Source organism: Rutilus rutilus (genome assembly GCF_951802725.1).
Source record: "Rutilus rutilus genome assembly, chromosome: 23".
Taxonomy (NCBI): Eukaryota; Metazoa; Chordata; class Actinopteri; order Cypriniformes; family Leuciscidae; genus Rutilus; species Rutilus rutilus.
The window spans coordinates 26,832,843-26,853,593 of NC_140233.1; the positions used below are offsets into that span (position 1 = coordinate 26,832,843).

Consider the following 20,751-nt stretch of genomic DNA (forward strand, 5'->3'; position numbering starts at 1 on the left):
ACAAAAAAGGATTTGTTCGCTCTGTACAGTTGAAGACAAAAACAGGATTACTGGATAGACCGGTTTTTAAGATCTGCTTGCTGCTTGAAGATATAAAGGACTGATCTTCAACAAGAAATACACATACACCTTTTTTTGCTCCTTTGATAATTTGAGAAATAATTGTAGTTACACCAACAATTATGGGGCCGGTGTGTTGGAGCCAGTGTTAATGTATATGTATTTCGGGCTGTCACCAGGTGGGGGCAGTATGTGCACAGAGTGTTTTTAAACCGGTGTTTTACACGTATAGCGACAGGGGCTTGGTGGGGGAACGCATACAGTTTTTACCACACACAAGGTTGGATGTTCACCGTCTCTCAAGTATGTTTAATGTTTGCATTTTGTAAATAAAGAAACAGAAAAGTAGAAATGGACTACAAGACTGTTGATGTGCGTAAAAAGTGCGTTGTATAACTGTTGAATGATGGACACACAGCTCAGTTTAGTATAACGTAGATTCTTTTTACTGGAGAACTGAATTAATCACATGTAGTTTTGAACCAACTACTACCGTACGTGTTTCACGTTCTAACTACGGAATACCCAAAAGTACAATTGCGATTCATATATAGCTAAGAACATATAATCAATGTTCTACATCCCCTTTCTTTAGTAATCTCTCATCTGCTTATAACAACAAATATCCACATCAACTCAAAATCAAAGCATGTATGACCAAATATGCTATTGGCACTTAAAGTGTCACATTTTATAAACAAACAAAACTCAGAACATTTTACTCCATAAGCTTTAACGGTCCATAAACAGGTCACTAGATATACTTTGGATTTGGTTTCGAGATTCTGCCTGAGCGAGTCACATAAAGCTTTTTTTCTGATTCTTTGGCAGGTACAGTGGCCTCCGATTTTAACTCAGAGTCAGTAGCAGTCACTTGTGCACTTGGGTGATCGGAAAGGAAACTTTGATCTTTTCCTGGTGTACAAACTTTTGAATGTTCTGCTGGGTTGTATTCATCATTTTGTGGTGGCAAAGTCTCAGGGACTGGTAAGATGTGTCTACGATTCCTTCTATAATCCCTCCCCTCTGATTCCACCAAATATGATCTTGGTTCCTTGCAGATGTCTTTGATGATTCCCACTTTTTTGTACCCTTGAGGTGTTTGTAACCTGACTACTTCACCTTTGAAAAGAGGACGGAGTGGCTTGCTGCTTTTGTCATAATACTGCTTCTGTTGATGACGCTTGTGTGCAAGTCGATTTCTGACCATGACATGGCTTTTGGTGGAAGGGACTAGCAACTTTCTGTCAATTGGGAGTGTTGTCCGTGTTTGTCTTGACAGAAGTCTTTCTGCTGGTGACCCAAGAATTCCATCACGAGGTATGTTTCTCAAATTGAGTAGATTGAGGAAGACATCTGTTCCGTCTCGCTTTGATTTTTCCATCAACTCTTTTGCACTTCGCACCGCTTGTTCTGCTTCGACCCTGCCCTGCATGGCTGCTGGGATTTTGCGTGCAGGTTTTACAACTGGGTGCACTACTGGGTTCAGTCTCATTGAATATGTTACTGGAAGCTTACCAATCTCATCCTTGAAAAGGTCTGAATATTCAGAATGAATTTGGCTTGCAAAGCTTGAAACTTCATCTGCTGTCACATGATGAATTTCTTTGTTGAACGAGACCAGTTTCATTTGTAAGCAGTCTGGCAGACCTATCAATGGTTGCACGTTTCTCTTTATCATGTAAAACGAGAGGTTATATGCCCTTTCTGATAAGTGGCATATGAAAGTAGCAAAGCCTGCTGTGGGTATCTCCTCGCCTCCATAGGCTATGAGCTTGGTCTTCTTCGATGAGCTTAAATCCTCTCCATTTTTTATTTTCATGTACAAATCCTCAGAAATGACATTACATTTGGCTCCTGTGTCTACTTTAAAATCAACTGAATGTCCATTGATGTACACAGTGCTAATTAGCTCAGTCTTTTGAGGGGTTTTCTTTTCCTCAGTTTGTACAGCAGTCTTTTCAAGTGACACTCCATCCACGTAGTAGGATTCATCTGCGCTATCTGTGGAAGTTTCTTTTGGTTTGAGCTGGTCTACAGCTCTTCTCCGTCTATTCGGCATGTGCTTTAGTGTAGTTTTACAGCACTTCTTGAAATGATTCCATTTTTTACATTTGTGGCACTGTTGACCATATGCTAAGCATTTTTCCTTTTTTGCTTCATGCTTGCCTCCACAACTATTACAATTTATGATCTGAGAGCTTGTGCGATCAGAGTTGGATCTTTGTTTAAATCCTTGTGTAATTTTAGTCTTCGTCTTGTGGTACACACTGTCCACGTTAGTGTTGCTTTTAGGTGCTGCAAGAGTCTTTGTGTGCAGATCTGTTAGTTCGTGGATTTGACACAATTCTATTGCTTTGGCTAGTGTTAACTCACTGTCTCTCAATAGAATTTTTCTCATACCATCATTGGTCACGCCACACACGAGTCTGTCTCTTATGAGTTCATCTGTTAGATCACCAAATCTGCACGTCTTTGCTTTGTTCCTTAAATCACTCACATATGCTTCTATGGTTTCACCGGGTTTTTGGTTTCTCATATTGAACTTATGGCGTTCCATACACTGCATGAAAAGAGGTGTATCCGGACCAGTATACTCCTGTATACACTGCTGGAATTCGGAAGAATCCAGGAGTATACTGGCCGGATAGCTCAAATTCCATGGGTCTGTATATATCCGTATACATCCGAAATGATACCAAATCGGATGTATGTTGTGGACGTATACTTCCGTGCTACAGCCATTTGTTGCCATGGCAAGTAATCCCATCAAAGGTTTTTTCAAGAGAACATTTTCACACCTTTGTGCACCTTTTGGCCTTCCCCCCTATTGGTCCTTTTCTTTTAAAACCACTCCCATTACCCAGACCACTATTGGAGGACAGGACACATTGAAAACCCAGGAAAGTGATTTGATTGGTTACTTTTAGAACATAGCCCACCCTAGGCCTTATTGCACAGTGATTTGATTGGTTATAGGCCAGCTATGCAGATATTGCTCAGTATACACTAAACCCCCCTTCCCCCAATTTTAATAAATTCAAATATAATTTTAAAAACACACACAAAGAACAATGAGAAAGTCTGACATTTTTATTAAGGTAAATAAAACATTCCAAAGAGCATTATAAACAAGCATTAAAAAGGAATGGGGGAACAAAAATATTTGAAGGGATGAAAAAGTAAAGGAACAAAAACAAATATAACATGAACATTCCAAAGAACATTATAAACATACATTAAAATGAATGGGGAAAAAGAAATGTGAACAAAGGTGTAAAGGAATAAAATACAAAACATGGAGATAAGCAACATGCACATCAAAAAAGAAACAAATATACAAAGTCACAAATATACAAGATCAATAAATAAGAAATATAGAAATTAAAGTGTATATAAAATATATGTAAATATACATTTTTCAAACTGCCATGATGCACTGGTGGTGTGACGTAGCGTGGGTCAGCCTCTAGTCTGGTTTGTAGTGCCTGGCAGAGAGCAGATAACTCTGTGGTTCTGTTTGGTGGAGACCTCAGCATCCACACTGGCCTTCCATCAACAATAGCATCTTCATCAGACATCAGTTCTATTGTTGCAGTCTTCCACAGTTCCCTTTCTGTGTTGGTTTGTACAACACTGGACCTGGTCTCCAGCAACTGCAAAACATGACAGTAATTTAACCACTAAAACAGAGAGGAGGACAGTTACATTCTGAAGAAGAAGAAAACAACAACTGCTTAACCAGTTTCTTAACTTACCCGTTTCTTTCTTTGACGGTTCTTTGCAATGAGCCAAAGAATACTTCCTCCACAAAGTCTCAAAATACGTCTTGCAACCTGTTAAATAAATCATAAATAAATGTAATGCCAATAAAACTAAGTAAAACAGAGGACATTAAAATGATTACAACATCTTTAAGATTACCTTTTGCACATTCAGGGTCAATGTCTGTAAAAGTTGTCCTTAATTCTTCGAAGAGGTAAGTGGTCACAGCCAGGTTATGTGATGAATTTATTCTGGGGGGAAAAGTTGCAGGCATCATTAATGAAATTCAGTTTTGGTATTTCAAATCCATATAGTAGTAGATTAAACTAACATTTACAGCATACAATACGCAGTCTTACCCGGTTTGTGGATCGTATTTGTGTGGGTTGTTCACTGAATTATGGAGGCACCTTACAGATTCCTGTAAAGTTTGAAATTAAAAAGCGTTTAAGTGGATTCACAATCTGCAAGAACCACAAAACTGAATTTTCAGTTTGAATAAGTTGGCCATCACAGTAAACATAAGAGACAAAACATATCAGTTCATAAATCTTTAAGATGTCACTCAGCGCCTCTGATATCTTACCGGTTCGTGCCGCCCTCTGCCTATACAAGGCCACCAGTGCAGGTGTGTGTTGGTCAAGCACAGCATAGAACTGGTTCCATATGTTGACGTTTGTAATGCGTTGGAACTCAGCACAAAGCTACAAAAACAAAAACAAACAAAAATAATTATATAAAAAGACTAATACTCGATTTGCAACAGAAAACACATTTGTGATGCAACATGTTCCATTAAAATACATTGTTGAGCAACATGGTCACATGCAAAGTGATAGTTCTTACACACAGTGAATAGTGGCATTTGCTGTTCCACTTGAATGTGATACATATTAAAAATTTGGCAGTGAAATATGTGTGAAGAGTGGCAGAAAAGAGAAGTGAGTCTGTTTTACCTGTGATTCAATCCGAAGAGCCGGCCATTTCCCCAAGAAGTCCTTCACCTGCACAGATAAAACAATCAATATGAAACCAGTCAAATTATGCAATCAACCTCTTTACAAATTAATGATACAAAATTTCAAGTTAATGTAACTTACCGATAAAGTTGCTCTCTGGTGACAATGTAGGTCTGCACATGCACACAAAAACAGACAGCAAGATATTTAATTTTTAAGAGACTTTTGATTGATGCTAATGAATTAGCTGCTAGGCTCCAAATAAAATAAATGGTGAAAAATAGTTACAGCCTAAATTAACATTTGAGTCACCTTGATTTTGGGGGATGCTCACTGCACTCCTTTCACTTAAACCTATAATGAAAATACGTTTGTAAAGGTTTAATAAAAACTTGCATAGTTCATTCGGTAACTATTATGTCCATAACCTTAACTTTGTTTGAGTAAAAGTTAACATAACTGCTAACGTTAGCCACTAGCTCATTTGTGTGCATGTAGGAATAACATCACATTGAACTTGCCAGAGCAGGGCGCTTAACACAAACAGCAGCAACACACTCAAAAACAGAAGGACTATCGCTTGCTGAAAAGAGGTATTGACTAACGTTAACATTATTGCCCTGCCACGACATTAACAGTACACAGGATATTCTGTAACTAGCAGGCGGACTGACGGCAATCGCGCCCGCTGCACCGCGCTTGCAACTTAAAAGCCTCGTCTAACAGTCAAATATCACGTGTAATATGATATTCTTACAATATTACAACAAGCAAAGTAGTTTTGAAGTGTTTTGGTTTACTTACAAGTTGTTTCATTCTTGATACCACATCGCTCGAGAGGGTAGCCATCTTGGATAGATTTTTCAGGTAACGTCAGCTGCACATCATGACGTCATATCACGTGATCGACAGTACACTTTAAAATAGTGTGTAAACCAGCGGTGTTCACTCAGAAATGCTGAGGCACACAAATATAAAAATACATATTTGTTCATAGACATTAATAGTTTAAAGGTGGATTAACTCAGCAAGAGATTTTAACTGTAGTGACCTCGGTCTTCAATTCAGTGGAGTAGAAAAGCTCAGGTTCCTTCTACCTTTTTAATAAATATCAAGTCACCTTTATTTATACAGCGCTTTTTACAATACAGATTGTTTCAAAGTAGCTTTACAGAGATAACAGGAAAATAATGCAAGAAAGTTTGTTTTCTAGAAGAAAATAGCTTCAAAGTCCAGCTTAAGTCAGTTCAGTGGTGATTCATTTTGTTGTATAATTAAATAAATACATTTAAATGTGTATATATATAGCCACTTTGGAGAAAACCGTGATGTCATCGTCCAGCTCAGTTCAGATCTCATATAATAGTGTCAACGCAGGCAGATCAATAATATTGTTGAATATTAAATTAAATGTCCCCAACTAAGCAAGCTAAAAGCCAATTGTGAAAAAGGTGACAAATGTTGTTGTCTGCAATTTGTAAAACTTCACAATAAAATTTGAGATATTCTGAAATGTTTGGTTCATTTTTCTTTATTTGTTCCATTAAATTTATTGCTGGGAAAAAATTAATCGCATCCAAAATAAAAGTTTGTGTTTGCATAATATATGTGCGTGTACTGTGTATAATTATTTTGTATATATAAATACACACATATGCATGTATATATTTAAGATTTTTATTTATTTATATATAAATTATTTATATTTATATATAATATAAATTATGTATAAATGTATATACAGTATATACATGCAAATATTTCTTAAATAAATACATGCATATGTGTGTATTTATACATAAAAAATAATTATACACAGTACACACACATATATTATGCAAACACAAACTTTTATTTTGGATGCGATTAATTTTTTCCCAGCACTAATTCAATTCCTTTGTTTATTTCATTAAATATTCAGATGTTTATGTTCAGACTGGGTGTTTATTTTGTCCTGTTTTTATAAAAAATATTTGATTAAGAGACTTTTTTTCATGCAGTGGTTTTAAGGCCCTGACACAGGCGACGTGAGCCAACCCTAGAGTCGGCTTTAGTCATTGCTAGTTCTTTGACGTCGGTTTTGTGTTTCAGGGCCTTAAGAATTGATTTATTTTTCTGTACAAAAAGCTTGTTTGCTGTAGCCTAACCTAGTAGTCCAGAGATAATTCAATCCTGAAGTCCTCCCTGGCCACCCCTCCCTCTGAGAACAGCCAGCACTGTGTCAGTCATTAACATATGAAAGGTCTTCACACCTAACAGTTGTCAGTCCTCTCACACCCAGCAGTGTTTCAGCTGTATATGTCCGTGAAATTTCACGGATTCCTGTATTTGTCCGCATATGTGAGGTTTCCGGGTTTATCTGGAAATATACTGTTCCATGTTACTCTGATCCGCTTTTTCCCACATACATCCGGCAAACATCAAATTACACAGGAGTTTACCATGCCCGTATTTTGCCGGATTTGAGTCTTTTCATGCAGTGATAGTTACATTCGTTTGTGGGTTGCATAACTCACGGAATTTCCGTTTTATACATTCCGGGTTCTCTCTGGTTTCAGCCTCCACGATCATCCGTCGTTGCTCTCCTTCTCCCGTATACACGGCTGGTGCATACACAAACGCGCGCTCCCGCTCGATGGCTTCTGAGCCGGCCAGATTAAGGAGAATAAATGCCTGCGTCTTGGCATCCTTGTCTGAGTGAGCAGCTGCTATAAATATATCGTATTCTTGCTCGAATACGCGCCAGTTCTCACTAATGTTGCCATCAAACACTAGAGGTTCGGGTCTTCGGAAGCCTTCCGCCATTTCTGACGAGGTATGCGAAACCTTTTTTTTTTTTTTTTTTTTTTTTTATCAAGTCTTTTCCATGAAACTGAACTGAACCACGAACCATCTTCTGACACCATGTTGAATGATGGACACACAACTCAGTTTAGTATAACGTAGATTCTTTTTACTGGAGAACTGAATTAATCACATGTAGTTTTGAACCAACTACTACCGTACGTGTTTCACGTTCTAACTACGGAATACCCAAAAGTACAATTGCGATTCATATATAGCTAAGAACATATAATCAATGTTCTACAATAACCAAGCCGTCGGCAGCTATAGGAGCTGCTGTAACATCTCATTAATTGTAAGTAGTATTAAAGTCACTTTTTATTTAGTCTATGTATATTGATACACCGTTTAACATTTGATCAAACTATCATAGTTGGTTAAATGAAGCCCAGGCCTACAGAACTATTATGTGAAGTGTAGGCGGACAACAACTCGCCAAATGGTGACGTGAAAGGACTTCAACATGTTTGATAATTATGCAGCAATAGTATAATAGTACAGTACTACTGGTCAAACATTTGGACACATGACTATTTTTATTGTAATAAATAATTACTATAAATTATTGTAAATAAGAATAATAGCAACAGCGCCTGAGACCCGCCCACACAGTTACTTGCGTTATTTGTGTTTCGCGTTTGATACTTGCGTTTCAGATCGTTAAAATAGGGCCCTTAGAGTTGTTTCTGTTATTGAATGTTGTGGTTTGTGCTGAAGAGTAGCGTTTGTGCTCAGACTGTGGACTCTCAGTGTTTTATACTCACTGACATCTGACTTTATACAGTGATTCATTATATACAGTGTGCATAATGATGAACAACACTGTTAATCCAACTAAACTCAGTTATTTTCAATAAACTCGATTAAGTTGTATAGATAATATTGTAGTGGCAAGTTTTACAGGGACAAGCAACACTCACATTTTCTTCACATTTTAGTCCAGTTTAGTAAGAGATATTAGATTATATTATCATATTACATGTTTACTTGCATCATAATAAATTAATAAAGTGTGTGAAAGGTTTGATATTGTGTAGTTTGTGATCCTCCATCAGCAGCTGCAGTTTCTCTCAGCTGTATCAGTGCAGTCACTGTGACGTCTGACTGACAGAGGTTTTTGTACGACTCTTTATCACTGTGTGAACACATACTGACTGTTGATATAGTGTAAACTCTGACAGTAATAATCTCCTGTATCTTCAGTCTGGACTCCACTGATGGTCAGAGTAAAATCACTGCCAGATCCACTGCCACTGAATCTAGATGGAGTTCCAGTATAAAGGCTGTTTATATAATAAATCAGGAGTTTAGGAGCTTCTCCAGGTTTCTGCTGATACCAAGCTAAGTAGCTGCCGTATATTCCTACATCTATATGACACTCTATTGTTGCTGTTTGACTCAGTTGGACAGTTTTAACTTCAGGTTGAGTCAGAGTCACTCCTCTGGATTCTGAAGAAGAGAAAAGAAAAACTATTAGTGTTTAAAACTATTATCATAATTTACTTAAAACACCAAAATCAGAGTCAGTTTTTACATCTTACCTTGAATAAACAGTGCAATGGTCCAGATGAAGATGTTGATTGTGTTCATTGCTGTAGTTTAGTCTTGTGTGATGATGAAGATTGTGTTCTGCTCTCAGTCATGAAGTGTTAAACTCACAGCACTATAAACACTCTCAGAGCACTGAAGCATGTGCTGACAATGCAAAGAAGTGGGCAGGATTTACAACAGCTTGTGCTGATAACAAACTAATAAACTCTACATAGAAGATTTTACTTTAAGAATAATGTTATTGAACCATTTAGTGATTAATTGCACATATTTATTAATTGTGAAATATTTTTGTTTTATGTTTGTCAGGCTGATAAGACACTAGGTTTTGTCTGGAGAATCATGAATGTAGATAATTTTAAACATATGTCATCCGCAGCAGTTTCTCTGAGTTCAGTTCTGTGCTACACCTTTACAAGCATGTTAACAATGAGAAATCAAGAACTAAATAAATCAGTTTTACTATATTTAGAGTCATAATAATAAAAAAGTCCATTATGGTCTTTGGAATCAATGTTGACATGTTGCTATCTGGGAAATATTTTCATGATGTCTATTTTTCCCACATTTTCCACATGCATGAAGTTCATCAGGACTCATAATCAGGTCATTATATATTAAACAATGTGCATCTGAAATGTTCAGAATTATTGATTCATTTATTTGAAGCTGCAGGTTTTTCTGTGAATCATGATGATTGATCTGCATATGAAGAACAGAAGCATCATTATGAGAAACTCCACAACATCATCCATGATCAAAGAGGTCAAAGGTCACCTCAGAGGTCACAGCTCATCAAATATATTTCTTTAAACAGTGTTATATCAGAAAGCATTTAGTCAAATCTGAATGAGTGAGTGTTGAGAAGAGCTGAGGATCTTCTAATATCAGTGTGTTGAAGTGTTGTTTCTCTCTCTCTGCTGGAGTGTGTGTTCACTCGAGTGGAATAGAGGTTTTTGTACGAGCGTTTCATTAGATTGTATCACTGTGGTGGACATTCGGTGGAGGAACTAAACTGAGGGTTGTTCCATAAAAGACGCTTAGAAAAGCGGGGATTAAACTCCAAAACCGGACTTGAATGAGCCTAACAAATGAGTTGGGGCTAAAGTGGTTCCATAAAAGGTAATTGAAGCTCACGCAATCTCACTAATTTGATCCAGGTTTATCTAGTCTAGATAATTGCGTGTGCACGCGTTTCTTAAGCAGCCCTAGAGGTCGATCGTGGATCAAATCGATCCACCATCAAACAGCGTACATATTTTGTGCTGTTTTATGCGTTTGTGACATGTTTTTTTCCCCCCTCAGTTCAAAACTTACATTTTACAGTTATATTCTCCATCTGTAAATGTTCGAAAGCCATGCAAATGTATCCATTTTGCTGCTAATTTTCATATTGAACGAGCGCTGCTGCGCGCATGTGCGCCAAATAGGAGCGCAATAATTCTTAAAATCGGAAAATTCGGAAAATTAATATGCGATATTTTATAACACTAGAAATATCTTCTAATTATAATAATTTATCTTTAGGATGTTGGATAAGTTGCACTGAACTTCAAGCAAACAGAAGTACTTCAGTGAAGTAGCCTATAATTCAGGGAAGTTTATTTTAAGAAACTAAATGCCTATATAAATATACAAAATATAGTTTTGGGTATAGGACCTATGCTACTTAATAAAGATGATGTATACTTATTTAGAATGCTGAGAATTACAGCTTTTAATGCAATATTTTTTTGGAAAGCAAGAATCCCCAGTTTTAAATGAGTAGATTTAGTTTCTAAAGTACATTATGGAGAGGATAACATTAAATTAAGAGCAAATGTATACATTTTGAAAAGATATGTGCAACTCTAAAATCAAAGAATATTCCATAAAATAAAGGAATATATATTATTAACTACATTTTTATATAACACTCCCTCCCTTTTATTTCTAGTAATTTGTTCTTTTATTTATTTTACTTATTTAATATTGCATATTTTATATTCAAATAATATTACTTGAATAACTATTAGGAATTATGTGTCATTATAAGAGTTTGATATAAATATGTTAATGTTAAATTTTTATTACTATTTATTTATTGTTTTTTGTCTTATCCCCCTTAAATCATATGTAAAAGTGTCTATGAACTTTTTGGTTATTTTTCTATTCATGTGTGTTTTTAGGCTATGTGTTGGTGGGTATTATCACAAAAGAAAAAAAGTAGAATTAAAAATAAGGAATATTTATTGGGGGAAAATATGATGTCTTTAAAGGAACTGTCAATTTGTATAATTGTGTTAAATGTGTTTGAATTGAAAGACATAATAAAGTACATATATATATATATATATATATATATATATATATATACACTAAAATATTTGTTATTTGGACATTAGATGTGCCTTATTTAGAATTTTAAACCTGTGTGTATATTTTTATGATAGCAATAACTGTAAAGGGACTATTGTAATGGGGTAAATCAAATGTAGGCTAATATACTGTCAATTACTAAGCTCAGATTCATCTTACCAGTTAAAATTTAAAATTTAAAATTTGCTTTTGTAATTATTTATTTTTAATTTTGTGATTTTAACTTATGCTTTACAAAGCTTTTTTCAGATTGTGTTCTAATGTTCTTCTAATCATAAACATGTACTACAGCTGCCAAACAAAACCAGAGAGAAATGTATTCATAAATCTTTAAAACAATCTAATTAAATCTTGGGCACAAAACATTCAGCCAGTAAAAAAAGAAAACCTGTAGTATATATATATACAGTGCTATGCATAAGTTTAGGCACCCATGCTAAAGTTGACTAAAAAGAGGAATAAAAAATCATCTTTTGGAAATTGAACTTAATGCCTTAATTTAAAAAAATAGGAAAAATCCAACCTTTAAGGACACCAATTTTCTTTGTGAATGAATAATGTATCGTAAATAAATAAATGTTCTTCCTTAAAATACAGGGTGCATAAGTTTGGACACCCCTATGTTAAATTCCCATAGAGGCAGGCAGATTTTTATTTTTAAGTATTTAAAAAAAAATTTTTTTTAGGATACTATGCATCCTGATAAAGTTCCCTTGGCCTTTGGAATTAAAATAGCCCCACATCATCACATAGCCTTCACCATACCTTGAGATTGGCATGGTTTTATTTCAGTTAGCCTAATAGCTAGTTTGATTTGCATTGCTTTATCAGGATGCATAATATCCTAAAAAAATTTTTTTTTAAATACTTAAAAATAAAAATCTGCCTGCCTCTATGGGAATTTAACATAGGGGTGTCCAAACTTATGCACCCTGTATTTTAAGGAAGAACATTTATTTATTTACGATACATTATTCATTCACAAAGAAAATTGGTGTCCTTAAAGGTTGGATTTTTCCTCATTTTTTAAATTAAGGCATTAAGTTCAATTTCCAAAAGATGATTTTTTATTCCTCTTTTTAGTCAACTTTAGCATGGGTGCCTAAACTTATGCATAGCACTGTATATATATATATATATATATATATATATATATATATATATATATATATATATATATATATATTGTATTTAGGCCTATCTATCTATCTATATATATATATATAGGTCTATATTGACTAATTTATCATTGTAGCCTTATTTAAGTTGATTTTCTGTATACTGTGTATTTATTTTTGGACTAATAGTGGTTAATAAAGTCCAATAATGGTATGAGAGAGTGTCAGTGGTAATATTATTGTGTTCTTGTTGGTCAGTGTTAGAGGATCTGTGTAACAACTGAGGCTTAGCCTGACAGTTAGCCTGCCCTGGACCAGGCTAGTTTCCCAGCATAAGTTGCCGGGGTAACTGAGTTTGAACTTTTTTAAGTTTGATTTATGAAACCGAATCTACCAAAAATAAGCCTGACTAACCGAAATAAGCCTGGCTTATACTCTAATCTTGGTTTATGGAACAGCCCCCAGGTGATCAAATGTAAGTCTATTTAATTACATATTAAAAAAAAAAAAAATTTAGATTTTAGAAGTTGAAAACAAGAACAACATTTATTAATAATAATGATTATTAGATATTGTGTTGAAACTTTACTTGAAGCTTTTATGTATAATGCATTATAAAGGTATCAATAGTGTATGTTATAATGTCATATTTGTTTTCATAAATAACTGTAACCAAAGTTAAAATGTTTTATAATATGTATTGCAAATTCCTTGTTACATCTAGAATTGGTTGTTTGTCATGAGTTTTAGTGTACTATAATTTTTTTGGAGGTGAAACAATTAATAGATAATATTATAATGTGTTAAAACCTTGGTTACAATTATTGAAGAGACAAATTGTAAAACGATATAGAATTAATGCATTAAAAATACTTTTTATAATGCAATATGTATAAAGGCTTTAAAGTGTTACTGATATTTTTGTATAATTATTTAATCTAAAACAATGATATTATTATAAGAATAGCTTTATTCCTTCCAAAAAAAAAAAAAAAAAAAAAAACAAGTAATAAAAACTCGGTGAGTGTTTTAGCACAATTTTCTCACCTCATGGGATCACAACACTAAGAGATAGTAAATCTTTTCCTGGATTTTTTTTGTGCGTTCCCGAGATTAGACCTTCCTTAACATAATGCCGAAAACCCGAAGTCTCTAGGTGGTCTGGTTGAGGAGTAGATAGAAGTGCAAGATTGGTGCGCACAGACGCACAGAACAGAAATCATGAGTTAACAAGCACATTTTTTTCCGGTGGAAAATTGCGCTAAAAAAAAAAAAAAAAAAAAAAAAATGTATATATATATATATATATATATATATATATATATGTATATATAAATGAAATAAAATTCTAAACATATTTCCACACTGAGTCTCACTATGAGTTTATTCAGTTTATTACAGGTTTGTTTTTCCTTCATTTATTTCTACACTGAGTTCATATTTAGTTCATCTTTTATTGTAGAAATCATACATGGAAAAAAGAGATTTGACATCAGAATGTAAATGTTGCTCCTTTCTGTAGTTCAGTCAATGATACTGAATCTCTTTTGCTCATGTTGTGCTTATAATTCAGTGTTTTGTTCATTCTGTGTGATTCAATTGTGTTTTAACTCTGTTTCCCAGCTAACAGGGAACGTTCCCACAACTTTCACTAACGTTCTTTAAAAGTTGTGTAAATGTTAGCACAAAACGTTAGTAAAATAATGTTTTCGGAACGTTCATACAACGTTATTAACGTTCTTGTAACGTTGAGTAAAAAACGTTCTTAGAACAACGTTCTTGGAACGTCTTTATGACGTTATTTGTGATTGATGAACGTTCTCATAACGTTGATAGAAAACGTTCTTAGAACAAGGTTCTTGGAACGTCTTTATGACGTTATTTATGATTGATGAAAGTTCTCATAACGTTGATAGAAAACGTTCTTAGAACAAGTTTCTTGGAACGTCTTTATGACGTTATTTATGATTGATGAACGTTCTCATAACGTTGATATAAAACGTTCTTACAACAAGTTTCTTGGAACGTCTTTTTGACGTTATGTTGTGATGGATGAACGTTCTCATAACATTGATAGAAAACGTTCTTAGAACAAGGTTCTTGGAACGTCTTTATGACATTATTTGTGATTGATGAACGTTCTCATAACATTGATAGAAAACGTTCTTAGAACAAGGTTCTTGGAACGTCTTTATGACGTTATGTTGTGATGGATGAACGTTCTCATAACGTTGATAGAAAACGTTCTTAGAACAAGGTTCTTGGAACGTCTTTATGACGTTATTTATGATTGATGAAAGTTCTCATAACGTTGATAGAAAACATTCTTAGAACAAGGTTCTTGGAACGTCTTTATGACGTTATTTATGATTGATGAACGTTCTCATAACGTTGATAGAAAACATTCTTAGAACAAGGTTCTTGGAACGTCTTTATGACGTTATTTATGATTGATGAACGTTCTCATAACGTTGATAGAAAACATTCTTAGAACAAGGTTCTTGGAACGTCTTTATGACGTTATTTATGATTGATGAACGTTCTCATAACGTTGATATAAAACGTTCTTACAACAAGTTTCTTGGAACGTCTTTTTGACGTTATGTTGTGATGGATGAACGTTCTCATAACATTGATAGAAAACGTTCTTACAACAAGTTTCTTGGAACGTCTTTTTGACGTTATGTTGTGATGGATGAACGTTCTCATAACATTGATAGAAAACGTTCTTAGAACAAGGTTCTTGGAACGTCTTTATGACATTATTTGTGATTGATGAACGTTCTCATAACATTGATAGAAAACGTTCTTAGAACAAGGTTCTTGGAACGTCTTTATGACATTATTTGTGATTGATGAACGTTCTCATAACATTGATAGAAAACATTTCTTAGAACAAGGTTCTTGGAACGTCTTTATGACGTTATTTATGATGGATGAAAGTTCTCATAACGTTGATAGAAAACGTTCTTAGAACAAGGTTCTTGGAACGTCTTTATGACGTTATGTTGTGATGGATGAACGTTCTCATAACGTTGATATAAAACGTTCTTACAACAAGTTTCTTGGAACGTCTTTTTGACGTTATTTTTGATTTGATTAACGTTCTCATAACGTTGATAGAAAACGTTCTTAGAACAAGGTTCTTGGAACATCTTTATGACGTTATTTGTGATTGATGAACGTTCTCATAACGTTGATATAAAACGTTCTTACAACAAGTTTCTTGGAACGTCTTTTTGACGTTATTTTTGATTTGATTAACGTTCTCATAACGTTGATAGAAAACGTTCTTAGAACAAGGTTCTTGGAACATCTTTATGACGTTATGTTGTGATGGATGAACGTTCTCATAATGTTGATAGAAAACGTTCTTAGAACAAGGTTCTTGGTACGTCTTTTTGACGTTATTTGTGATTGATGAACGTTCTCATAATGTTGATAGAAAACGTTCTTAGAACAAGGTTCTTGGTACGTCTTTTTGACGTTATTTGTGATTGATGAACGTTCTCATAATGTTGATAGAAAACGTTCATAGAACAAGGTTCTTGGAACGTCTTTATGACGTTATGTTGTGATGGATGAACGTTCTCATAATGTTGATAGAAAACGTTCTTAGAACAAGGTTCTTGGAACGTCTTTATGACGTTATGTTGTGATTGATTAAAGTTCTCATAATGTTGATAGAAAACGTTCTTAGAACAAGGTTCTTGGAACGTCTTTATGAAGTTATGTTGTGATGGATGAACGTTCTCATAACGTTGATAGAAAACGTTCTTAGAACAAGGTTCTTGGAACGTCTTTTTGACATTATTTGTGATTTGATGAAAGTTATCATAACGTTGATAGAAAACGTTCTTAGAACAAGGTTCTTGGAACGTCTTTATGACGTTATGTTGTGATTGATTAAAGTTCTCATAATGTTGATAGAAAACGTTCTTAGAACAAGGTTCTTGGAACGTCTTTTTGACGTTATTTGTGATTTGATGAAAGTTCTCATAACGTTGATAGAAAACGTTCTTAGAACAAGGTTCTTGGAACGTCTTTATGACGTTATGTTGTGATTGATTAAAGTTCTCATAATGTTGATAGAAAACGTTCTTAGAACAAGGTTCTTGGAACGTCTTTATGACGTTATGTTGTGATTGATTAAAGTTCTCATAATGTTGATAGAAAACGTTCTTAGAACAAGGTTCTTGGAACGTCTTTATGAAGTTATGTTGTGATGGATGAACGTTCTCATAACGTTGATAGAAAACGTTCTTAGAACAAGGTTCTTGGAACGTCTTTTTGACATTATTTGTGATTTGATGAAAGTTATCATAACGTTGATAGAAAACGTTCTTAGAACAAGGTTCCTGGAACATCTTTATGACATTATGTTGTGATGGATGAACATTCTCATAATGTTGATAGAAAACATTCTTAGAACAAGGTTCTTGGAACGTCTTTTTGACGTTATTTGTGATTGATGAAAGTTCTCATAATGTTGATAGAAAACGTTCTTAGAACAAGGTTCTTGGAACGTCTTTTTGACGTTATGTTGTGATGGATGAACGTTCTCATAATGTTGATAGAAAACGTTCTTAGAACAAGGTTCTTGGTACGTCTTTTTGACGTTATTTGTGATTGATGAACGTTCTCATAATGTTGATAGAAAACGTTCTTAGAACAAGGTTCTTGGAACGTCTTTATGACGTTATGTTGTGATGGATGAACGTTCTCATAATGTTGATAGAAAACGTTCTTAGAACAAGGTTCTTGGAACGTCTTTATGACGTTATGTTGTGATTGATTAAAGTTCTCATAATGTTGATAGAAAACGTTCTTAGAACAAGGTTCTTGGAACGTCTTTATGAAGTTATGTTGTGATGGATGAACGTTCTCATAACGTTGATAGAAAACGTTCTTAGAACAAGGTTCTTGGAACGTCTTTTTGACATTATTTGTGATTTGATGAAAGTTATCATAACGTTGATAGAAAACGTTCTTAGAACAAGGTTCTTGGAACGTCTTTATGACGTTATGTTGTGATTGATTAAAGTTCTCATAATGTTGATAGAAAACGTTCTTAGAACAAGGTTCTTGGAACGTCTTTTTGACGTTATTTGTGATTTGATGAAAGTTCTCATAACGTTGATAGAAAACGTTCTTAGAACAAGGTTCTTGGAACGTCTTTATGACGTTATGTTGTGATTGATTAAAGTTCTCATAATGTTGATAGAAAACGTTCTTAGAACAAGGTTCTTGGAACGTCTTTATGACGTTATGTTGTGATTGATTAAAGTTCTCATAATGTTGATAGAAAACGTTCTTAGAACAAGGTTCTTGGAACGTCTTTATGAAGTTATGTTGTGATGGATGAACGTTCTCATAACGTTGATAGAAAACGTTCTTAGAACAAGGTTCTTGGAACGTCTTTTTGACATTATTTGTGATTTGATGAAAGTTATCATAACGTTGATAGAAAACGTTCTTAGAACAAGGTTCCTGGAACATCTTTATGACATTATGTTGTGATGGATGAACATTCTCATAATGTTGATAGAAAACGTTCTTAGAACAAGGTTCTTGGAACGTCTTTTTGACGTTATTTGTGATTGATGAAAGTTCTCATAATGTTGATAGAAAACGTTCTTAGAACAAGGTTCTTGGAACGTCTTTTTGACGTTATTTGTGATTGATGAAAGTTCTCATAATGTTGATAGAAAACATTCTTAGAACAAGGTTCTTGGAACGTCTTTTTGACGTTATTTGTGATTTGATGAAAGTTCTCATAACGTTGATAGAAAACGTTCTTAGAACAAGGTTCTTGGAACGTCTTTATGACGTTATGTTGTGATTGATTAAAGTTCTCATAATGTTGATAGAAAACGTTCTTAGAACAAGGTTCTTGGAACGTCTTTATGACGTTATGTTGTGATTGATTAAAGTTCTCATAATGTTGATAGAAAACGTTCTTAGAACAAGGTTCTTGGAACGTCTTTATGACGTTATGTTGTGATTGATTAAAGTTCTCATAATGTTGATAGAAAACATTCTTAGAACAAGGTTCTTGGAACGTCTTTATGAAGTTATGTTGTGATGGATGAACGTTCTCATAACGTTGATAGAAAACGTTCTTAGAACAAGGTTCTTGGAACGTCTTTTTGACATTATTTGTGATTTGATGAAAGTTATCATAACGTTGATAGAAAACGTTCTTAGAACAAGGTTCCTGGAACATCTTTATGACATTATGTTGTGATGGATGAACATTCTCATAATGTTGATAGAAAACATTCTTAGAACAAGGTTCTTGGAACGTCTTTTTGACGTTATTTGTGATTGATGAAAGTTCTCATAATGTTGATAGAAAACGTTCTTAGAACAAGGTTCTTGGAACGTCTTTTTGACGTTATTTGTGATTGATGAAAGTTCTCATAATGTTGATAGAAAACGTTCTTAGAACAAGGTTCTTGGAACGTCTTTATGAAGTTATGTTGTGATGGATGAACGTTCTCATAACATTGATAGAAAACGTTCTTAGAACAACATTCTCAGAACGTCCTTATATGTTATTAGTATTTTCTGAATGTTATATTTAGGCTATCATAAAGCGTTCTGGGAACATGTTGTTTGCTGAACATTCTTAATGTTAAGTACACTCGTTAACAAATGTGCGCTTCTTAACATTAGTTTACAATCACTAGATTTGTATAATGACTATAAATATAAACATTTTAAACATCACAGTAGTTTATAACACCACCCCAATAAACCAGCTCTATATAGCCTATTAATAAATTAATATTAACTAGTGCAAAATGCCTGTGCAAAATCAGTTTTTTTTAGTGTTTTTAGTAATTGTTGTTTTGGTGTGTTTGAGTGCTCATTGTTACAATTACACAGCAAAAGTTCAGTGACATTTTTATTTGTGAATGGTAGAAAGCAAATACTGATCCTGAAATAATGACATAAATAAATGTGGAAAATTGAACTACATGATGCAGGGAGCGGACTACACAGTGAACTCAGATAAAACGCTACGCTTGAGTAAAAACAGTTTGTGAATAGGCTACTACAAATGATGCCCGTGAAAGAGATTGTGAACGCATTGAATAGGATATGTTTTGTTGGTTAATAGCATAAGCTACTATTACACAGTAGTGATAACGTTAAGCACACCTGAATGAAATAAAATATTCAGAAGTTAACAGCATAGCTGAATTACAGATTCAGTTAACATCCACAAATGAGTAAGCGTGATGATTCAGGGAGCAGGCTACACAGTGAACTCAGAGAAAACGCTACCCTTGAGCAAACAGTGTGTGAATAGGTTACTACAAATGATGGGAAAGTGCCCGTGCAAAATCAGTTTTTGTGTGTGTTTTTAATAATTGTTGTTTTGGTGTGTTTGAGTGCTCATTGTTACAATTACACAGCAAAAGTTCAGTAACATTTTTATTTATGCATGGAAGAAAGCACCAAGTAAAATTTGACTATACGATTCAGGGAGCAGGCTAGTGAACTCCGAGAAAAGCTGTGAATAAAATACAATATTCAGAAGTAAACAGTGTAGCTGACAGTGTTTATCCCAGAATGTTTATTTTTAAACAATTACCTTCTTTTACCGATATATTTAACAATATCTTTTGCATTTCTAATCCAAACAACGTCAAACTTTACACTGACTACACTTACTTGTGCCCGTAGCAAAAAACCTGTCAAGTTTGAAAATGTTGTTAACAGACAGACAGACAGACAGACAGACCTTCCTATAATTTGGATTGATGTATAGATAGATATGCTATTCACATATGTGAAGCACTGTTAAATATATTGAAATACATTTTGAAAATATATTATTTCAAAAATACATTGAACATAAACCTTTTAAATTGTTCCTCATGTTACATCTTTAAATATGTGTACATATTGTGTATATTTCACAAAATATATTCATGCCTTTTATCATGTTTAGTTTTTAATAAATGTTTTTGCAATTTTATTTCTACACCACGTTAACCATTTATAAAGCTATATAATATATTACATTATATTATAATATATAACTATACAGTGCTATGCATAAGTTTAGGCACCCATGCTAAAGT

At 34.0% G+C, this 20,751-nt stretch overlaps 1 long non-coding RNA gene across 1 annotated transcript; it reads right to left on the reverse strand.

The window, feature by feature from the left end:
• Window positions 1-3,984: 3,984 nt before the first annotated feature.
• Window positions 3,985-5,134, reverse strand: LOC311283482. The gene is made up of 5 exons (XR_014626071.1): window positions 5,097-5,134; window positions 4,926-4,957; window positions 4,782-4,829; window positions 4,185-4,529; window positions 3,985-4,076 (listed from the first exon to the last, which is right to left on the reverse strand). It is a non-coding gene; the product is annotated as an uncharacterized lncRNA (long non-coding RNA).
• Between the last annotated feature and the right edge of the window lie 15,617 nt (window positions 5,135-20,751).